The sequence below is a fragment of the Cryptomeria japonica genome, chromosome 11 (genome assembly GCF_030272615.1).
Source record: "Cryptomeria japonica chromosome 11, Sugi_1.0, whole genome shotgun sequence".
Taxonomy (NCBI): Eukaryota; Viridiplantae; Streptophyta; class Pinopsida; order Cupressales; family Cupressaceae; genus Cryptomeria; species Cryptomeria japonica.
The window spans coordinates 670,823,395-670,829,394 of record NC_081415.1 but is presented as its reverse complement, the minus strand read 5'-3'; positions in this window follow the sequence as shown (position 1 = coordinate 670,829,394).

The following is a 6,000-nucleotide window of genomic DNA, read 5'->3' as shown; positions in this document are numbered from 1 at the left end:
TTTAAATTGACTATTTAGTTATATCGGGGACATTACATTATGTGTTGATCTTATGTTGCTAATTTATACCTTATTGCTACTATCCTATGATGATTTTGATTATTATTTATTGCTATTATAAGTTCACATTAGATAGGTTTATTAAGCATGATATACAGGTTGATTTTTAGCATCTTAAAGAAGAAGGATCTAATTTTGTTTTTCTACAATTAAAGGCAACTTAATTTTTAGATTTGCATATGAGTTTTAGATTTTCATGTTGTAGTTATCCAAGCCTTGCATCTCATCCTTTGATTATTTTATTGGATAGAGATTGATCTATTGCTAGGTGTGTGCCCTTGGTCTCTGTGCAACACAAGTGGTGGGTTTGCGACATGGCTTAACTGCCTCTCGTGGATTCTATGTGTTTGGTGGTTGTAGCAGGCATTGACAAGTATACCTTTTGGTGCAACAACAAATGAACCCAACAAATGGTATCAGAGTTGGGTCATGGGTTCAAACCCTGCTTGTGTTGAGGGGGGGATTGTTGCAAGGTGTGCGCCCTTGGTCTTTGTGCAGCACCAGCGGTGGGTTTGCGACATGGCTTAACCACATCCCATGGATTCTATGTGTTTGGTGGTTGTAGCGGGCATTGACAGGTCGACCTTTTGGTGCAACGACAACCGTACCCAGCATGATCTTCACAATCTTTGATATTGAACCTATTTATTTCCCAACATTTGGTATTTGAGTTGAAAATTATTGGTTATGGGTATTCCTCTATTTTTGGTTTCTAAGCTTGGAAAGATTATGGGAATCCATTAGAAGGAATTAAAGGTTGTTGAAAAGATTTGGGGGCTGAAATGAATGTTCTATGAGTTAGCTTTTTTTTTTTTTTTTTTTCATATTTGTAAGATTGGAAACCATAGATATTATCAATGTGATCTATGTTGGGAATTTGAAGCTCATGATTGTGGATCTTCATGAATTTGGTTATGGTTTGGTAACCTAGAGTTGTTATTTGATAATATGTGTGTATCCTCTTGTTTGGTAGTTTTGTTCCTTTACCTTGTGGTTTTGTGTAGTGAGAAGGTGCTCATGTTAACTGAGTATTGCCATCTTGGTTACATGGAGAAACATTGACTTTTGGACTATAGATTGGAGTGCTTATATTGGGTGCTTGGTATTAGCTTGAGGTTACATGAAAGAACAGGAAGATAAGCCATTGACCTCTTTGTGTGTTGTGGAGCTAATATGTTTCATATGATTTAAGCTCTTGGACAACTTGTGTTTCTTGTTGGTTTGTAGTTTCTCTTGTTTTCAGTTGCTGGGTTTTATAGATTTGTGATATTTTCATTGTTTAGATGACACGTATAATGTGAATATTTGGATGTTTAAATGAATTTCAAATTTAAAGAGATGGTTTTGCTAGTTTTACATGTTAAATAAAATATGTGGTATGTAGATCTATGGTAAGACTTGAATCATGGTGTTCTAGATGGAGATATTTATAGGTTTGCATGGCTACTTGGAAGGTTCTTATTGATCTATGATTACTCCTATGTGGATTTGTTTGGCAAATCACGTCTTGCATAGATACTGGTGTTTGAGTCTTGAAAATCCACATGTTAGGTTTGATTATCTTTGTTATGATATTGATGTGGGGTTGAATATTTTAGTTATTTAAGATTGTAGTATTGATTAAGAATTTCTTCTTTGAGATGTTGCATAGGTTTTGATTTTATAGATTATTTGATGAGGATTTGGTTTGGTAGGCCTTGTTGTTGGTCACCATTATTACATTAGTATTTTGATTGCAATGAGAAGGATTTTTTGGGAGCAGTACCTTCCTAGATTGTAGTTGGAAGTTGATAAGTTGTTCATTTGAATCTTAGCTATATATTATGGTGCATGAGATGCTCTATTCACTTTCAGTGGAGTTTTAGTAATATGATCTGAGAGCTATTGCATGCTTAGTTATCAAATGCATTCTTTATTTTGTATCTTGTCTTCTCATGAGAGCTAGTCTTGAATAAAGAATTTATACATGGACTTTTTGAGAAGAAGATGGATGATTTTATGTATTTCTATTTTTTCTCCTTGTTGTTGGTCTTAACCTATGGATATAGTTTTGAGGACCTATTTGGAGATGTACAAAAAATAGTTTGCGGTTTTGGGCATATTCCCTTTGTTGTAGGAATGGATGGTTTGTTTGGTCTACCTTTGACATGAGAGGTTTACATGTATTATTGCCATGTTTCATTTGATTTGAATGTTAGATGTTTATATCCTTTTAGTTTGGGAGTGGTGAAGCATATCTTACTTTACACTACTTGGTACATGTTAGTGTAGAATAAGGATACGGTTTGCTTTGTACGTTATCTCTTTAATCTTGTTCTTCTTCCTAGATGTTTGTATTTACATGGTTGAGTGTGAAGAATTTGGGATAGCTATGGAGACTGTTGGTGTAAGTAAGGTGTTTTACCTTGGTTATTTTCCACCTAGGTCCTAATTACATCACTTAAGCTTACTTAGGGAACCACATAGGAGTAGTTAGAACATTTCCACTTTAGGTGGACTTATCATGTTATCATTTCCATTTTATATGGTGTCTCCACCTTTAGTGGTTTTATCACATTATCATATCCATCTTTCATGGTGGCACTTTCCCACCTTTGGTGGGTGATCACGTGATTACTTTTTGACTTTGGGTGTGATGACAGGTTGTCACTTTTTGTCTCATGCGATAAGATTACAAAAATTCAAATAATCTTATTCACTCCTTTGTTCTCGCCTTGGTTATATAACTAAGGGGTCTCCTATGTAACATCAATTCATTGATAATTTAATTGATCATTTTGTATTGCATCATTGATAGGAATACAATTTATTCTCATCATATTGATTCTCTCTTGTTATTCTGCTTTCCATTTGGCCTCTAGATCTTGGGTGGCTACCTTCATATCAAATTCTTACATGGTATCAGAGCTTTTAGAGTGCCATTGGTTTGTCATTTAAGAGAATTTTGGTGCAATTTTTGGTTTTGGCAGTTTTTGGCTTTCTATTGCAGATCAATATTGGGACTTGCTCGGACAAATCTGATGCTACCATTGGATTGTGGAGGTTTGAAAAAGTTGGAATTGCCTTTTGTTTCATCCAAATTCGACACTGGAGGCCAAATCTACAACCATTTGAAGGTGGAAGGAGGTTACCAAATCCAGGAGGCACCTGCAATTTTGAAGCACGTTGGGGAAAAATTGACCCTCGCATCGCGCTCAAAAGGCCCAAGAACCCCAAAATCGACTATCAATTTGTTGAAATTAGACATCGTCACGCAAAGATGAGAAAAAAATTGCCCCCTGGTTGCATGGTACAGACGGTACAGTCGTTTGATGCAAGTATGATTTTATTTTTTTTAAAGAAAATTTCTCATTTTTTATTTTTTAGACTTTTATTAAAATCAAAATTTATTTTTTATCAGGTTTTTTATTTTATTTTTTTTAAAATTAAATAAAAAAATTATTTGGTACCTTCGGGCATTGCAGGGTACTTGATAGGTACGTAGGTGGGCCCTATGACCTGCAGGCCACCTATACCATAGTACACTTATGGTGGTAGGTGTACTACCTGCCACGACAAGCCTGTGGACGAGGTACCCTGCCACAACAAGGTATTGTAGATGTTTTAAAATTTATTTTTATTTAAAACTTTTTTTAATTTAAAAACACTTTAATAATATGTGTTTTTTTCACATTTAAAAATAAATTAAAACAATAATGTTTTTAATAAAAAAATATTTTTCTTTATTAATTTATTTAATAAGTTTTTTAATCAAAACTAAAAAAATAAAAAAAAAATTTATTATTTTAATGAAAAAAGTGTATATTTTTTCCTTTATTTTTAAATAGTTTTTTCAAAATAAAAAAATAAAAATTGTGTGATTTTTTTCTTTATTTTTTAAAGAAGGGTTTTTTCGATAATAATTTTTTTTTCAATTTTTCTTTATTTTGATAAAGTTTTTTCATCACGGGTTTTAATAATAGTTTTAATTAAACTTTTAAGAAGTCAAAAAGTTGTCTAGGTCTCTACTAAACCAGGAAAGATATGAAAATTGTTTGAATCCCTTGCTAAAAACCCAAAGAAATTAAAGGTCATTCCACTTACTACCTTGATAAAATAAAATAAAACAACTTCCCTTAAAAACTATCAAGCAATCACAACACTTGAAGAAAAAGGGGAAGGTCACATAGACATCACCTCAAAAGAAAGTAAAAACATTACTTATAAACCCATAAATAAAATCTGAGAGGGAGGATTATTGAGGTAGTATGAGTGCCTAGTTTAGGAAGATTAAAGAATAGACATTTCCTCTAAGATTGATGAGGAATACTCATTTGATAAGCTAATTCTTTGATTGGGAGGAGGAAATTGAAGTTGGCCAGTAAGAAGGGCAGAGGCTAGATATGCAATAGGAAGAGTATAGGTTGGACACACGGTAGGAGGAGCAAATGATGGGTGTGTTACAAGAAAAATAAGAGTTTAAATTGTGGCAAGAAGAGAAGGAAACCGACATGCAAAATTTATGTTAGAAAATCTAGCCAAAATGGATGCTATAGAATAAGAAGAGGTTAACAAGAAGCACACAAAAAATATTTGCCACAAACCTCCTAACTTCTCTAAGCTAACCATTGCTTTGAAATTGTGGAAGCAAGTGTAACAATTTAAGTTGTAGTAAGAAAAATGTAAATGAGGAAATGAATGTCGAAATTGAATAGAAGGATGTTGAAATAAAGAAATTAAAAGGAATAGTTGAATACATAGCTCTAATAGTGTTGGCAGTAGGCCAACATCCCTCGCGGGGATTCGCGACATGGTTTAATAGCCTCCTGTGGATTCTATAAGTCTAGTGGTTGTATCGGGCATTGACAGGTCGATCTTTTGGTGTAATGACAACCCTAGCTTGTAACAAGTGGTATCAGAGCTTGGTCACAGATTCAAATCACGCAGGTCACGACGAGTGACGCTAGGAGGGGGATTGTTGGCAGTGGGTCAGCATCCCTCGCGGGGATTCGCGACATGGTTTAAAAACCTCCTGTGGATTCTATAAGTCTAGTGATTGTATCAGGCATTGATAGGTCGATCTTTTGGTGTAACGACAACCCTAGTAGTTGTAACAAATAGTACCTAATATTATTCAATGCACGCTTCTCACAAGGATATATGTTATGTTTTTAAGAGAGATTTTCTTAGTTTTCAATTAATGCAAATATATTGTGATATGCCATTTTCACTAGTCACCCCAAAACATTATTCCAGTATTTTTGAAGTATCACTATAGAACTAAAAAAATCCTCTTGTGAATTCTATTTGCATAATTATGCAATCTTTATGATACATAGTGAAACCCACTTCTTTATGTAGGAGACTTGCATCTAGGGGCCATTTCTTAATTCATCTAGAACGAAATCAATAAAAGGAAACACATGAGAAACTACTTAGAGATGGAGAAATTAATGTCATTGAGTCTTACACTAGAATAAGATAGTCTAGACTACATACTAAACACTTGGTTTATAGTTCCTAGATGACCTAACACTTAAGGACAAATCATGTCAACCAAATGGTCAAGTCATGCCATGTTTAAGAAATTGGCACAAACTACAGGAAGAGAGGTTTTGAGATTCCTTGCAACATGATGGAATGAATTGATAGATGATCTAAAAAAAGAATTGCATTCACTGTATAGTTATCATGCAGGATTCCAAAGGGCACAAAGGTATATGTAATTGGCCATAGAACATGATGTGCTATGGTTGGCTCTTATATTTTATCCACCAATATTTTGGTGGCCTATTCCACACTAGAAGTGAGGTGTACCATATGATGAGGAAGTAGAAGGATATAGATTTTTAAAAAAGACATTTGAAAGGATTCTGTTGGACCATATAATCACAACATAATGATATCACTAACTCGGGAGACATTTAATAGTTGGCATTGATGTATAGTTAAATGCCTCTC